The 17,904-nt window shown below is 39.9% G+C and overlaps 1 protein-coding gene across 1 annotated transcript in view; it reads left to right on the forward strand.

The window, feature by feature from the left end:
- Positions 1 to 8,005: 8,005 nt before the first annotated feature.
- The window catches only part of EMP1 (epithelial membrane protein 1), a 32,321-nt gene continuing 22,422 nt past the window's right edge, over positions 8,006 to 17,904 (forward strand). The window contains exon 1 of the mRNA XM_026697564.2: positions 8,006 to 8,565. The gene's annotated coding sequence lies outside the window, so the exon portion shown is untranslated. The remainder of the gene's footprint in view (positions 8,566 to 17,904) is intronic.

Genomic DNA, 17,904 nt, shown 5'->3' on the forward strand with positions numbered 1-17,904 from the left:
CCGGGTCTAGACGAGGACATTGTCAATTGGGTAAGTTCCTGCAGCATTTGCCAGGAATCCCGTCCTGCTCCCCCATCGCCACCCCTACCAGATGGGAGAGCGCCAGCGCCCTTGGTCTAGAATCCATATCGATCTGGCCGGCCCGTGCATGGAAAGATGTTCCTAGTGGTCGTGGACGCTTATTCCAAGTGGATAGACGTGGCGCAGCTATCCACGACCACCACACTAGCAATCACCAACGTGTTAACGCGCCTGTTCGTTACCCATGGACTACCCGACTCCTTGGTCTCCGATAATGGCCCACAGTTCGCATCAGTAGAATTCAGCCGTTTTGCAGCCAACCTAGGCATTCGCCACATTTTCACAGCCCCATTTCACCCTGCGAGTAATGGGTTGGCTGAAAGGGCCGTCAGGACCACCAAAGAGGCCCTCGCTAGGTTTGGCAGAGATGACTGGCACCACAAACTCTCACGGTTCCTGATGAGCCAGCACTCAACCCCCTGTGCAGTCACCAATAAGTCCCCAGCGGAACTTCTGATGGGCCGGCGCCTGAGGACTGTATTGGATAGACTGCACCCACAATACTGCCCTGACTCTCCCTCGCTTCCACTTCAGGTTAGACATTTTATGTTACAGGAGCCGATATTCGCAAGGAATTTCGCTGGGGACCCACTTTGGATTCCGGGCGAGGTCATCGCCGTCACCGGGCCGAGATCATATAGAGTCAGGCTGGAGGATGGTCGCGTCTGGAGGAGACACATAGACCAACTCAGAAGGCGCCTCAGCAACCTCGCAAACAAGAATCCAGAGTCTCCAGTCGAAGGGGAACCGTCCCATCCGCCACACAGCCACACCGCACCCAGTGACCAGTCTGCGCCAGCGGTCGCTCCGTCAGCCCAAACTCGGACAACAGCGCCCAGAGAGTTGACCAACCAGATCCAACCCACGAGAGTTTGACTCCAGAAACCAACCCGGTGGTTTCCGAGGATGCCCAGTCCAGAGAGAGTGTTGGCGACACTATGCCAGCTCAACCGTCACAGACTGATACCGAACAGTCAGACAATGTTCCCGAGTTGCGCCGCTCCGGGCGCCAACACAAACCCCCATCTACCTCAAGGACTATGCGTGTTCGCATCTGGGGGAAGGGTGTTATGTCCTGAGGACTCAAGGAGTTCTCACTCAGGTCCACTCACTTTGTGTGGGCGTTATTCCCCCATTCCCATTGGTCGGTTCTCCCCAGCAGCCAGCTATAAAAGCAGGCTGCGGGGTCCAACTGGCTGCTGATTGCTGCGAGCCAGTTCCAGGCTTGGCAAGCACGGTCAGCCCTTTATTTGTAAAATAAAGTACTGTTGCACTCATGCTCTGGTTCAGCCTCTCATTGCTCAAACTTAACAGTGGCTGTGAAAACCTGAGATCCAACTTCACTTCTTCTTTTACTTGGCTCAAGTAAAGTATACCTTTGGCTAACCATGGACCTGAGAGTCTTTCTTTTCTAACTGAACAAGTTGAGTCAGCTGACAGAAACTTTCAAAAAAGCCAGATGTCCCAAATTTGCCAAAAATCTTGATAAAACTATATAGTGGATTCCACCAAGTAGTCAGCACTATCATAGATTCAGGAAAGCAATAATCTCTTCAGCAAAAAGACACCTATCTCAAGGATTTAGAAGAAAGTACACCCCAGGATGGAACGAAAAGACTGAAGGACTCTACCAGACCTCCCTACAGAGCGGTGATCTGGCGATCACTGATGATCTCTTATACAGCTTGAATGCAGCTCAACATCAGAAGTGGGAAAAATACACAGAATCACTAAATTTTAGTAAATCTAGCAGAAAAGTTTGGTGCCTATTAAGGAAACTGGATAGAGCTAGACAGCTCACATGACAAACACCCAGTGAAACCCCTGATCAAATAGCCTCTTGAGTCATATCTCTCTTCAAAGTCCAAAAGTAAAAGGACACTTCACTCTCATCAAGAAAGTGCTTTCAGCTTTTCAGCTGAATGCTTTCTGGATACTTTTGTCCCTTCTCTAGAAAGGAAATTGACACTGGCATTGGTAGTCTGAAATGTGGTAAATCACCAGACTTGATGGCATTCATCCAGAATTCCTCCAGAAGTTGCACATGGAATTGAATTGGTAAATTCCTCTCAGATATAGTTTCCAATGGCTGCCTCCCATAAGCATTTAAAAAAAGCTAAAATAAGATCACTTCTAAAATTTGGCAAACCATTAGACAGAATTGTAAGCTACCGCCCAATGGCCCTTTTCAGCTCCTGCTACAAACTCCTGGAAAGATTAATTATAAGCAAGATAGGTCCCATAATAGATGAACATCTACCCGTGAAACAAGCTGGCTTCTGACAAGAGCAGAACTGTGTAGACCACGTGCTAAGTCTAACAGGCTATATCGAAGCAGAAGGAATGTGTAGAGATCCACATTGGGAGGGTGGAGCTCTCGCCTCACAATCAGGAGGCTGTGAGTTCGATGCTAGGTAAAGGTTAATATTTGGAATAGACTCTTATGCTCGAGCGGGGGGTTGGACTAGATGACCTCCAAGGTCCCTTCCAACTCTGTTATTCTATGAAATTCTAGTCCTGAAGTATACAGATAGTCCTTGGCTTCCAACAATTTTTTTAGTGACTGAAGTTACAACAGCACTGAAAAAAAAGAGATTTATGACCATATTTCACATTTACGACCATTGCAACATCCCCATGATCATGTGATCAAAATTCAGAAGCTTGGCAACAGACTCATATCTATGACAATTGCAGTGTCCCAGGGTCATGTGATCACCTTTTGTGAATTTCTGACAAGCAAGTTCAATGGGGAAGCCAGATTCACTTAACAACTGTTACTAACTGAACAACTGCAGTCATTCACTTAATTGTGGCAAGGAAGCATATAAAATGGGGCAAAATCCACTTACAAATTGTTTTGCTTAGCAGTGGAAATGTTGGGTTCAATTGTTTTGTAAATTGAGGACTACCTGTAACTAGGTATTGCATAGGTGCATAGAAAACCCAGGGGCATTACCTCTGAATTGAATCAAATTTGTCATAGAGTAGATGGAGATGTCTGATAGCCCACTAATTTCAAATGATCTACATATATGACTAAATATAAGTTTGATCAGCCAGAGTAATCTGGTGGTTGGCTGACCTAGAAATATGGCAAGAAATTTAATTTGCAATTTAATTAAATTTAACATTTAATTTAATTTATTAATGTAACAACTATTAAATTAAATTTACATTAAATGTTATACATATGCATGTAACTAATAAGCTTGGCTCCCAAGCATGTTTCTATTTATTTTTGTTGCATGCTTAAAGGTGCCTTAGTTACTTCTTTTGCTATTTGTGTACTTTACTGATTCCAATTTCTCTTACCTATTTCCAAGGGTCACAAATAGTAATGTCTGCCCTTTTTGAATATTTAAATTTAGGTTGCATTAACAGAGGGATAGAATCAAGATCATGTGAAGTGTTAATACCACTTAATAATGCCTTGGTAAGACCACACTTGGAATTCTGCATCCAGTTTTGGTCACCATGATGTAAAAAAGATGTTGAGACCCTAGAAAGAGTGCGGAGAAGAGCAACAAAGATGATAAAACATATAAAAAATGGTTGCAGAAACTGGACATGTCTGGTTTAATGAAAAGAAGGACTAGGAGTGACATGATGGCAGTGTTCCAATATCTCAGCCAAAGCGAAATGGGAGTCAAACTATTCTCCAAAGCACCTGAGGGCAGGACAAGAAGCAATGGGTGGAAACTAATCAAGGAGAGGAGCAACCTACAATTAAGGAGAAATTTCCTGACAGAACAATTAATCAGTGGAACAACTTGCCTCCAGAGGTTGTGAATGCTCCAACACTGGAAGTTTGTAAGAAGAGTTTGGATAACCGTTTGTCAGAAGTGGTGTAGGGTTTCCTGCCTAAGCAGGGAGTTGGACTAGAAGACCTCCAAGGTCCCTTCCAACTCTGTTATTCTGTCTCTTTTGTTAATATGGTATGAACAATTGTTTTGCCTCAAAAATGGGTTGTTTTAATAACTTTGAAAATATTTTGAGCATGAAATTGAAACATCTCATTTTGAGCGTGAAGCAAGGGTTTTTCATTTGAAATTCCCCATCCCGAGTGTAAATTAACTATTTTACACTCAAACCGGGGCACTTCAAATTTAAAACAATTCATATTTTAACTGGCAATTCAAGGCACACCCGCCTGTTCTAAAGTCCTTCATGGCATAAGGCATGGTCACCTATCTACAATTATTTCTCTCATCCAGGCAGAGTAGATGCACTCTAGATCCATTCAATTAAATGTTGCCCTAATGTGGGTCTGAAGAACCATGCCCTCTGGAATAGCATGGCTCTGGAGATATGGAGGGTGCCCATTCTTCTGGAGCTGTGGAAGGTTAATTAAGGCTTCTGTCCAAGCCCTGAGCTAACCCAGGATTACAATAGATAAGGCATATGGTTGTTATATATTGGTAGGATTCTGTCCAGCTTGTTGTTCTACTTGTTTTAGTCCAGGCTGTTTGTTTATGTGCATTTTAACTGTTTTGATTGTTTTGCTGTTATTTTTTTAATTTTGTAAACTGCCCAGAGTCTTCTGAGGTGGGTAACCATGCTAATTGAATTAAATCAACTTTTTGAAACCTAGTCAGATTGAATTAAAATAGAAATTGCTATGTGATCAAGGGTAAATTTGATCATGTCACAAGATATAGCCAGGAGATTCTCTAAGCCATGATTCTTTCCATCCATGCCTGATAAATTTTGCTTGGTGGTTTGAGGAGGAGATCCACATGGAGTTGCAGAAACTGCTTAAGAGCTAGTTGTAGACTTAGAAGAGGAACATGTTTTGAAAAAAGAAACTTTTCAGAATCCTATAAAATGTGGACAGTTTGCCAAATATCTCTGTGCAGGCTGACTAGTAACTCTCTCATGGTAGTCCTCAGATAGAAGATCAGTTTCTCCAAAAATAAGACCTAGGGCTTACTTTCGGGGAAACATGATTTCAGGGTGATCAGCCTGCCTGGGTGCACTGCCCCCCAGCATTTGGACAAGAGGTGGAAGCGCACAGGGACCAACAGTATCTGGCAGCAACTGCAGCTCGCCGGTCCCTTGGTCGGCACACTTTGGGGCTGCACAACCTGTGCAGTGCAGGTGAGTTTATTCCCTGTCTAAGCAGCAGATGGAGGCAGAGGCAAGCGATCTGAACGTGACATGTGGGCATGGGAAAGCTGAGAGTTGGTGGGCTAGAGTGGGCAGCCAGCCACAGAAGACTTATCACCGCATGGCGACATTGGCACCAGACGGAGGCAGAGGCAAAAGGCAGAAGGCAGGTGATCTTGACGCACTGTGTGGGATGCAGGCAAGCTGAGAGATGCAAAGACGAGCCTCCCACAGCCACCCACTTACTCCAGGCCACTTATTCTCAGCTTTCCCATGGCTTGCACAGCGTGTCCAGATCTCCTACCATCCGCCCCCTCCTCTGCCTTCGTCTGCTGCCGGTGCCACTGTGCAAAGATAAGCTTCCCATGGCCAGCTGCTCCTCTGGCCCACTGACTCTTGGCTTTCCTGTGGCCTCCCAGATTGCATGCTTCTGCCTGCTGCTTGGACGGGTAATCAACTCACCTGCACTGCATGGGCTGTGGCTGATGCTGGAGACCATCGGACTGCGCACACTCACTGTCTCCTATACTGGCCTTGCCCAACCCTTTCACTGGGGCTTATTTTTGGAGTAGGGCTTATATTAGACATACACATAAAATCAGGCTAGCGCTTATTTTGGGGGGTAGGTCTTATTTTTAGGGAAACAGAGTAGGGTCTGGCAATGTTTTATTTTTGAAGGCAAAGAGGTGAATAGCGATGCAAACATAATGTATAGCATTTTTGCAATTCCTTAAAGCAAATACATCTTTTCCCAACACTAAGGGAAACATGGAGAACAGTTGTATTAACTTGGGAAATAATACAAGGGCTTTAAAAGATTTGTTCTGTTCACACTTTTGCATATTACAAAATACTTTTTTGCCTTCAAATCTGAAATGTTTCACAGTATACTTACAGTACATAAGAATGACATAGATACAATGGTAAACCTACTTTTGGCTTGGAAAGAACGAGTCATTGACTGGGGGATGTAATAACACATTCCACACTACAAAATTGGAACACTCTGTCTCCATCCCCCCAGAGTATCAATGAAGCCTCTTATATGTAGCCCTGCTGGTTTGTGCATGACAAATTCAATTCATCACAATCTTCTGAAGGACATCACATGTTTTTGTAGAATGCCACAGATATCACATGGATGTCTTCAGATCTTGTGCATGCTTTATATACAATGATAAAATAGTACTTCAACTTCCAGTGATCCTTTCCTAAAAGCCTTTGTGTTTCAGTCCTTCAGAACTTCTGTAAACAAGTTGACTGTTTGCAACAGTTCCAAAGCATCACCAGATAGTTATTGAACATCTTCTCTGTTTAGCTGCTATTTCCCCAGTTTTAAAAGTATAGTCAGGAGGACACGACTTTCACACAAAGTACAGAGAGCAGCAGAAAGCAGAGATTTGGTCTTTCTTCAAGACCCTTATTTTCCCATTCCATTTCTATCCTTTTCCAGACCCACGTTTAGTTCAGAACAGTTGCTAAGGGAGGCTGAAAGATGTAGCAAGAGAACAATAAATATCTCTTTTCCTCTCTGCTGTTTTCTGGAAATTATAATTTCCAGACCCTGCTCAGCAAAAGAAGAAAAGCAAGATCTGATGATATGTGATGAAAATGAGGCAAAACATATCATTTTACCATGCATATGTACTCAGCTCTCCCCTTAATTTATGTAACTGTGATGAAATGAAGATATAACGAGCCACACAGCATTCAGGCAAATATATATTGGTGTGACAAACTCTAACTTGAGTGGCCTGTTACCCTGGATGTGAAAAGCACAGCTTGTATTTTCTGCAACTATATTGATTTTCCTACCAAATAGCTTGTATTCATGTAACCATCCTGCCACTTATTGCCTCCTGTATTTTAGAGTTAAATAACGAGGGCAGGTTTCACATAGTGTAAGCACACCTACTTGGTAACTTGGAGAAGAGAATTGAAAAGTTGAACTACTTCAATGGGTGTCTGGGAGAAATTAATCAAATTAAATGAAATTAGTGAAAGGTTTGCATACATTTATCTGTTCAAGCTTTAAACTAACTGTAGGAACAATTAGGAACGGAGAAATTGTTTGGTTTAGTGGTTAAGATACCAAGCTAGATATCAGGAGACTGTGGTGTTTTAGTCAGTGGTGGGATTCAATTTTTTTTACTACCGGTTCTGTGGGCGTGGCTTGGTGGGCGTGGCATGGAAAGGAAACTGTAAAATCTCCAGTCAGAGGTGGCATTTGACGGTTCTCCGAACTACTTAAAATTTCTGCTACTGGTTCTCCAGAACTGGTCAGAACCTGCTGAATATCACCTCTGCTTTTGTGGCAGGCTGTTCTTAGCAGCTTTATTGCTTATACCCTGGTACTCAGTTTTTTGGGTGACTGGTATAACTTGATCCTGTCTGATTTCTCTAAGGAGATCATCTAGCATTTGTAAGTATTCTCCCTCTGGGCAAGTTTTATGACTGGGTGTAAATAGCAAATGAAAATGCAGCAGTGATAGTAAAAAGAAATAGCTTGCTCCTGGAGGTGGATTCTTGAAACATCTTGCCTAAGGTTCCAAATCTGGAGCTGCTAGGGAATGATTATGCCCGTGGTTTGCCCATGGCCAGACACCAGTCCACCAAATTCACACTTTAAATGAGCCAATGCCTTCTGAAATTGAAGATATTAGCTGGCGTCACAGTGTTTTCACAGAACTCCATGATGGACACACCCTGAAATTGGAGAACTTGACATTCCAATAAACCATTCACCACATTCCATTCCCCCCGCTCCACTGCTGTTTTTTTTTATTTTATGAATGACCAACATTCTCCACTCTGTGGCCAAAGATGAGTGGTGTTGGAGCATGACTCATGAGACTATCACCACCCTCTGTACCCAGCAGTTGTGTACTGGATCTTGTTGGCATTTTTGCAACGTTTTTATCTGTTAGTGTTTGTTTATCTATTATCATTGGCAACGAGAATTCTTTTTATTCTTAAGCAGACATAGCTTGAATCTTTGTTCCCTCTTTTATTACTCATCAGGCTGGAAGTCTCCCGTTTTTATACAGTCTTCTCTCACTGCTGCTTTTGTTGCACTGAGTCATGAAGAAAGAGACTTTGCAATTGCCGGTTCCCACCCAGCAGCTTCTGGCTCCGATCCAAGAAAACAGGGTGGGGTGGATTATTATTTTTTCATTCTCCCTGTAAAGAGACTCTGATTCATTGAAACTTCTCAAACACAGTCAAAGGACACCACCCAACTGAATATCCCAATACAACAGCTGGGATAACTTATAACCCCACCAGCTGGGGCACTCCCTCCAGTGCATCTCTGGTTTTCAAGGCAGTAGGAGGACAAGCAGAAGACGCTCTTATCACAGAAGTTCTTTAGCTAAGGTAAGTCTGCTTTTCCACAACTCTGACTGCCAATTTCTTCTCTGTCTTTGTGAGATCCCATTTTTGCATTGAGCTAGGAGCAGATTGACTTTCCTCTCATCCACATGCACGGTTAGGGTTTCCAGTGGATTTTAAGTTTTGATTGTTCATGCACGTACTTCAGCAGCTCCACTCCTCTAGCAGGCATCCCAGACAAAAGAAAAAGCAGTTGCAGAGGCTGCTGTTCCTTGCCAAAATTAAAGCCCGCATATGGAGGAGGGAGAGTCTAAGGTGTTAAGTGTGGCAGAGAGCTCAGGAGTTGCCACGTTCCTTTATTATGAAACTTTTGCATTTGCAAATTTCCCTTGTGAGGAAAACACAACTTGTAACGAATTTGAGCTGGAGGAAGCAGAAACCGCTACAGTGAAGAGTCCAATGAATTTATTCTGGGAAAGATCCCTTTTCTTTAACACAGAAATAAAGAAGAAAGGGGTTGTGGAATGTAATATGTTTTCCACCGTTACTGTGATTAGATAACTTGACTTTATTAATAGGTCTGCTATGGCATTGGATTTTTTTCTCCCCAGAACCTAGAGCAAAGTAATTTACTCAGAGTAAGAAAATTCCCAGTGTAAGGATGATGTTAAAGATGACTGTCCATAATTTAAGAAATTATAGAAGGTCACAATGGAGGAGATGCACCTAGATTTGTGTGGCTTCACTGATTATGAAAATTTTGGAAAGGGGAACCTATAGACTGATATAATCTTTAACTGCGAGTAATTTTTCTTAATTGCTTTCTCTAGGAATGACTCAGGCCTTAATTGCTTCAGTTTTAGATTAGAAATCTAATGTTCTATGCAGGATGGTTTGGAAAATGTTTGCAAACTTCAGCAAGTTAGAAACACTACTGTCTGTGCACTTTCCAAATCACGTTATAAATGGTCTCAGATCAACTGCACTGGCTTCCAGTTTGTTTCCAGTCTTAAATTAAGGAAGTGCTAGATCTAATCTATAAAGACATAAAATATGACTGAAAAGTAGAATATCTGGACTTTCTCCCAGTTGAAACTTTCTCCTAATTGGCACTCATCATCAGAAATCCCATCAGTGGATTACATTTATAGACAGTTGAGACAGGGGCTTCCTTAGAACAACACTCATGCAGTAATACTTTAGAGTAACTTCACCCTTTTTCATTATACTTTATATAGATTTATATTGGTTGTAATGCATTAGTAATATATAATACCTATTACATTTTTACTAATAATGTTCATGGCTGTTACTTTATTATTATGTTATTTGTTTTACTTAGTTTTGTTACTTATTTTCATATATTTCATACCCTTAGCTATACGTTGGGCAGAGAGGCAAGTTATAAATATTATCAAATAAAACATATGTAGTTTAGATGAGTGGTTTAACTTTACAGTTGCATTACAGCTGCATTATTTGAATGTGGATTGTGTCATGTATATATGACGTTTCATAATGTTGATGCTAATATTGCAATTCACTTGAGGCTTTCCTTGCCTAATATCAGTTTTAAAGAACAGTGTCTAATTAATGCTATCCACTGATGAACATGTAGGCAGTTAAGCAATATGAAACTTCTAATCATTCAATAATAGCATAGATCAATAATCTCTGGTGGAGATTAGATGTTACTTTGCAGAGATGTCTTAATAGATACTGCTTTGCATTTTTGCCCTGAAGACAGCCCACATTCCAAGGTGGGATTGAACAAAAAAGCATTTCTAAGGCTACATTGCAGTTTGTTGATAAGATGTTTTTTTCCAAGTTAAGAGGCACAAAGGTCCTCTTAATAATAATATATGTGTGGGTGTATATGAACACGTGGCTTAAAGAAGCTTAGAGATACTCTGTTTGGTGGGAAACAGTTTTCCCTAGGTGTGGCCTGTTTCAGCATGTTTCCAATGAGGTGATTTTTGTTGTTGCTGTGAATATGTAATAAAGTGGATAAAAACACTCCACCTGATTTGGAAGAAGAACTTGTTCATCTCCTCTTATGGCAATGGCATTAGTCCTGTACTGTGATCCGCTTCTGGAGTCCACTCATGTTAAAAAAGGGAAGTTGAAATGGGAGAGTTCCACAATTATGGAGCTCACATTGAAATATGGTTTGCTTCCAGATAAGATAGTGGTGCAGAATCATGGCATAAAAGGCCTCATGAAACTTCTCCAGTGATGACCTACCATCTCCTACCAATTCACAGCATTAGCAGCGGTTTATTGAAAAGACTGGTGTAATATCAACTGCAATAATATTCCATCCATGAAATCTCCATTTTTTCAATGGTTCATTCTGCAGATTGTAGAATGCAAGTCTTTCTGAGAGACTTTTTAGACCTGATCATATACATATGTGAATATGCATTAATGGGCTAAATGGAAAAAAGTTTCTTTTTTCAAGTTAATATGTACAAATTTAGGTTGTCTATATTAATGGGCCATCACGTGAAAATACCTCATTTATTAAAAATGGGACTATTGGCAGGCAAATGGCTGTAGTTTCTGTCCTCCCATCTAATTTCCTGCTCCTTTCCATTTTGCTGCCTATTTTAAAAAGGAATACCAGATGTACTTATTGGCTAAAAAGATTCTCAACAGGCAGGATTTTTTTTAAAAAAAAACCCAAAGTTGGGTCATAAGTTAAGCACTTTATGTTACAGTGTCCAAGATCATTAGTTTGTGTGCTATTCATGAAAGACATGGTGGCCAGTACTTCACATTAATAGAAAGCATGAGATTGAAATAACAGCCATGCCAAAAAGTTTCAGATGACTTAATTTATGTAGTTGTGGGAAGAGAATAATATTCTTGCTCAAGGAAAATCATATGGCACAGGGTGGGACATATGCATGTCCTAGAATGCAGCTAATTAGACACAGCACTGCTGGATCAGGCCACGTGTCCAGCTCATCCAGTATCCAATTTCCAATAGTGGCAAGAATGGAATCGGTACAAGCCAGGCCATAGGCTATCAGCTTTGCTTTTCACTTTTTATCTGGTGTACAGAAGTATAAAAACCCAGGATCAGTTTAACTATCACAGCAAATGGCTACTGATTTGAATGAACAATGTTAGGTGAAGGTGACCTGATATCATTGTGCAATCTCCTATGATGTCCAGGGTTCTTCCCCCAAAGTTACAATTTTGAAGAAAAAAAAAATCCAGGGTAGGTTGCTAGCTCCCGTAGATGCTCAGATGTGATTCTCAAACATTAGCCTTTCTGCTACCCTTTAAGCTTTTCAGTGGCTAATGGAAAAAAAAATGACTACCAATATTTATGGTTAGGGCATGTAGTCCTATGTGGCCTTTAATGTTAGAATAGCTTTACTGTTATTTTAAATGTGTTTTTTAAAAGCAACTTCAAAAGATCAGCTGTAAACTGGGGTATAATATATTCACACACACACATCTTGCTCAGTGTAGATCCATAGATATTCTCCCATTTCCCAGGCTACAGCTGAGTGAAAGTGACTGCCTCAAAGTTATCCACTTACCTTCTGTGCCTAAGGGAAGACTAGAGCTTCCTTGGGTATGGTTATGTTTCATAACTTTCAATGAAAATGCCTTCATTCTACAGTAGTTTGATTTATCTGTTTGTCATTGGTTGACCACACGAAAGGGAGTTGGCAACTGGAGAATAAACTTCCATTTGAACAGGCTACCATTAGAAACCTATTCATGCATTTATATTAATATAATGATAAACATCAAAATATGTAAAACAAATGAAAAAAATTCTAAGCTCACTTTGAGGGCTCCAGGAAGATATACCATAAATGCAAAAGGTGATTAAGTGGACAGGAGTCTGAGTAGAAAAATAATACTGTTCCAAATAATTACTCTTATATGAGAAGGGCTTGGGCTTAGATTAATATGCTTAGTAAACCAATCAGCTCAAGTCTTTGGCAGGATAGATACCCTAATTCTTCTCAGAACATGGAATCATCTGGTCACAGTCCTCTCGTAAGAGAAAATGTTGTGTTACAAAGCTTGGTTGAAATAGTTTATAACTTGGAGGACTTATATTTTTCTGTATCGATCTGTACCCTAGGAACCATAATGGTGGCAGACTTTATACTTCTGAATCTGTATCTTCAGCCTCTGGAGCATTGACAGCTATTTGGGTTCCTTTTTCCAAGAACCAACTATTTGTTTATTGAACAGAAATTTAATTTAGTCCAGCATATGTGAATATGATAAGCCAATGGTGGCTTCTGGCCTTCTTAAAGCAAAGGGGTCCCTGTAGAACCCAAAGGCAATCTCAGTACACCTTCAGAATCCCTCTAAAACTCACTATCAAATTGCAATTCTTTAGATGACTGAAGTAGAAAATGATCACTTACACAACAAGCAATTATGATCTCTGCATTTTAGTAAGTTAATGTTAATTTATTTCAATTTAATGAAATCAAGTGTCATACTTGCATTGGTTCTGCCAGGTTCTTTGCCTTGGCTTTGCCCACTTTTTTGTGTCTAGTCTTCACTGTGCCTTTTTAAAAATCTTTGGTTTTCAATATGTAGCATACTGCTGAGTCAAAGAATTAGATTCAAATGTTTGAGACTATTAGTTTGCTTTCTAGACAGGAAAGACAGAGCAGAAATTGTCTTCTGCCATCAGTAACAAAGCAAAAGCACACATGAGAATTCTCAAAATTATCTTTAAGGAAGGAGCTGTGTCTTTCCTATTCTACTTGCAGAGGAGAAGGGAGTCTGGAGAGCTGCTCCCTTCCACTCCTGTATTTGCACAATACAGAAAATCTTAGTTGAAGTGTGTTTTATTTTTGCATGTTTTGCTTTGTTTTTAGTAGATTGTTCAAAACCTAGAGCAAAAGCGGAAAGGACAGAGATGTTCAGTCTCCTCCTAAACAGGATCCTCTGTTGAGACTAAGCCACATCGTGTTCACTGTCTCAAGATCCAATGAGTATGCTGAAACTTTCCATCTAATATAACATAAAGCTTTTATTCAATCTCAAATGGGATAAATAATCCTTCTTTTAAGTGTTGAGCAGTGAGAACTCTTTTCTCATAATGATTCTGGAGAGGTTTTTAAAACTCAAAGAAGGCAGAGCTGAATTTTCACGAAGAGATTTGGGTAAAAGGTTAAAAAGAATTTTAAAATAAACAATGTAGCTTTACAGATTAGACCACCATAACTAGATAACTACCAGTAGGCTGCAAAATGATGAGGGAAATGCCAATGAGTTTCCTACAATTTAGTTATTGTCTTGATTGATTCTTACAGCCACATGATAGCCACGTAGTTCAGCATTCCCATTTTGCAAACCACTATACCTCAACTATACTTTTTAAAATTTTCTGTCAGGGGTTAACCCGGTGATGGGATTCAATTTTTTTTTTTACTACTGGTTCTGTCGGTGTGGCTTGGTGGGCATGGCAGGGGAAGGATACTGCAAAATCCCCATTCTCTCCCCACCCCACTAACCTGTTTTCTAGCTCCTTTCTCCTGGCTGATATTTGAGGGACCAAAGCCAAGATCATCCACATTCCTAAGACTTATATTGCTTAAGTAGAAAATAGCATGATGTGGCCATGCGGTGTCCTAGTTCATAGCTACATTTGTGGATGCTTTGGATCTTGCATTCTCAGATGACCTCCTTGTTCTCCTTTCCACATCCTTATTGTAATATACTTAGGGATTCTCCAGGGTGTTTACATGAATTATAGGTAGGCACACCTTTCGATAAAAGAGACCAGAGAGAAGAAACATTTTTTCCATATTAGAAACACAGGAGCAGTCTGAGAAGAGTTGCCAATGAAAGGTTGCATTTTGAGATAAGAAGTCCAACTAGAAGGGAGGTGGAATTATGGTAAAAGAGTAGAAGCAAAACGAAGACAAGAAAAATAATTATTTGCACAAGGAGCAAAATTTTACTTTTTATAATAAAAGTTGATACATATTGATACTTATATCTACAAGAGCTAATTTTGACCTCTTTAACATTTCCTTATACATCCAAACCAGCCTCTTCATCTTACATGTAATTCCCTCTTTTCAGTATACATTTAGGGTAAAATAAAGATTTCAAGTTTGTGTTGAAAATGGTAGTGGGTGGTATGATTTTTCTGGATAAATTAGGACATTGTTTTATTATTTTAGACCAGGATCTAGCAAGGTTTTTCCAGTTCTGTTTTCTGGACTGCCATTTTTACACTTTTTACACTAACCTCTACTACCCACCTCTTTCCAGCAAAGATACAAAATGTATACCTGGAAAATATACTGTGGTGCCTTTCTGCAGGTGATGCTGATTAGACAGGGAAAAGTAGCATTCAGCAACCCTGTTTTAAGCATTTTAATGCCATGTTTGCTCTTGCAAAAAGCACTTGAAGTGCTTTCAGCCTTTTGACTGTGCCTTTAAAATTGATTGATATTCAGCAATTAGCAATAGTTTTCCTGACATGAGGAGAAATATTGCCACTTGCTATTTATTGCAGAGCAACTCATTAAATCAAGCACAACTGTTGGCAGTGAAGACTTCAAGAAAACTAAGCCAGAGTGTGTATTGGGAAGGGGGAAGAGGTGGTGGGTTAATTGGTAAATAATTCCTCTGCTTTTTTCTCTCATGCTATATACATATACAGTGCCTAAGCCAAATTCTTGACCGTATATAATATATAAGAGTATATTAATGGGAAATTATTTTTTGTATGACTAATAAAGGTGAGATTGGGCCAACCCTGATGGCTTTCCAGAAGATCCTCAATTTTGTGATTGTTAGTTTGGATTTTGATTGCATATGTTATTCAGAATCACCTGCTAGTGAGATGGGCAGACATAAATTCAATCAATAAATTCAATAAATATAGTCCACAGAACTCATCTATCTGTATTTGATCAAGCTACTAAAAAGTTAGTAGATCTCAGTGGTTGGTCATATGTGGCATTTTAATAAACCACCAGGTAATTCCTTACAACCTTTGAAAATCTATTTATATTTTTATGTGTTTTTTCCACATCGGCATGCATGAGAAAAAAAGTTTTCAGATGACAAATATGCATATTTTATTTCACTTCCAGAGGTAGAATGAGTCCTGTACCTGTAGATACTTGTATGAGGATTAAAGCCAAAAATCACATTGCCTGTTTCAGCATGAACTTTATTATAGCTCTAAGAGATTACACACTTTAGAGTTCTAAGTAGAACCAACCTTATTATCCTAACATCCTGAAAACAATCATAAGGAGAATTTGAAGCAGGACAAAAACATTCCCTCTGAGAAGCACCAATGGCTCTGGATCTACCCAGCAGTAAATTGCTTTGCTTTATTCACATTATTCAGCACTCACTGCAACAACCTTGCTAGTTAATCTAATCGTTGTATTACACGTGTTGGGACTGGAGCTGAGAGTGGCTTGCCTAGGGCTACCCAGGTGAATGTATGGTTACAGTCAATTGTGAAAACAAGACTGCTGGATCAAATAAATGTTCTCTCCTCCATTGAAGCAATTTCATCCTTGCTTACTTTCCCATTTCTTCAACAAAAAAATGCTGTGATTATTTTTTTTATTAAATTGTAGAAGAGATACCTCTGGATAGAAATACAGGATATAACATAAAAAAATAGCTACCTTCCATAGGTAGTTGTCTATGTTGTTCATTTAGCAATATGTAACAAATGCATATAGATGTCTTTCATTCACGTCCCACATTTAATATTTCCAATTTAGGAAAATATATGTTAATGTAGTTGAAAGAAGGCCTTGAAAAAGTCCAATCCCTGTTTATTTTGCTTAAACAAAACCTGCAGGGTTCAGGGGTGAATTTTAGACAGTCTGACCACTGTCAATATTTTTCTAAGCTCCTTCGCCATTAATATCCTAAGCTTCTTAAAAACATGCAATGAGACAGAAGCATTGACCTAATGCATTTTTAAGAGAAGTTGTATAATAATTCCACTTGTGTTCTATTTCCTCATTTTTGGAGTGATGTTTGAAAGACCTGCCCTCATTATAGAACACGTATTGAATTAGTACAACCAGTATCCACTTCCTAGTTTCTTTATTTATATATGCTGTGTTTGGATAATAACAACAATAACAACAACAATATAATCACCATAAGAAATACTGCATGCTGTCAGGCATCAACCCATTTCCAAATACTCCCACACAGGAGAGGACAACTATAACACCAGACCCAGAAAAGCCACCGAAAAAGCTGGATCTTGATTGGTTTTGAAAGCCCTAAAAGTTGGGACTAATTTGACTTCAGGGGAATGCTGTTCCAGAAAAAGAGGGCAGCTCTTGATATGGTCTGACCCCATGTAGCCCCTGAAAAAGCCTGGAGCCTCATGCCTCCATCAAATGATATGCCCTATGGGCTGGAACCTAGAAGACCCCATGTCTTCCAGATCTTAACCAATGAGCAATTGGGAGTAAGGCTTGTTCTGGTCTGGAGCAAGAATGGGAAGCAATATTCCTATAGATGTAGTTGAACTTCAACTACCAAAAGCTCAAGGAAACATGAAAAAAATAGAATTTACACAAGGGCCACAATTTCCCAATTCCTTACGTAGCATGTGAGGCAGCTATTTGTTATCAGAGTTGCCATAAGTTTCCACATACTACAAAATAATATATTAGTTCATAGCCTGGATTTTCAGTGGTGCACATAAACCATAATGGGACACAAATGCAAAGTCATACAAATGAGAAATTGTTAGGAACACAATGTTGTTACTTAGAGAGAAGCTCACCTGTCCTTTTCAAAGGAATACTTAATCAGCAGTACCAAATGTGTAAATAATTCCCAAGTTCATTTTTGCAATTCTGAGGGGCCTCTGTATAATTGCTAAAAGCTGACACCATAGTTTCTTATTTGTTTATTTATTTATTTATTTATTTATTTATTTATACATACATACATACATACATACACACACACAGAGAGAGACACACACAGAGACACACACACACACACAGAGGGAGAGGGAGGGAAGGAGAGAGGGAGAGAGAGAGAGAGAATCCTCATGTGTGATACTATTTATTCACTTTGTGGTTCTAAGTGGCTCCTTCCCATATTAAATGTGACTTGTTCACCAAAGATTTGCACACCCATCGGATAAAAAGTTATGTCTCTCACAATAAAGTGTACCACTCTTTTCTAAGTATCAGACCTGTTCCATATCAGTACATTAAAGTCCAGCACTATAATTTATCTTTCATCTTTTTCTGCTCTGATATTCCTTCCTTCCTTCCTTCCTTCCTAACTTCTTTTCTAACTTCCTTCTTTCCTCCCTCCCTCCCTCTCTCCCTCCCTCCAAGAAAGTTTCAAGAGCTCAAAAAACTTAGGCTATATGTA

This window comes from Pseudonaja textilis, chromosome 5, assembly GCF_049901715.1.
Source record: "Pseudonaja textilis isolate UNSWEBS1 chromosome 5, rPseTex1.2, whole genome shotgun sequence".
Classification (NCBI taxonomy): domain Eukaryota; kingdom Metazoa; phylum Chordata; class Lepidosauria; order Squamata; family Elapidae; genus Pseudonaja; species Pseudonaja textilis.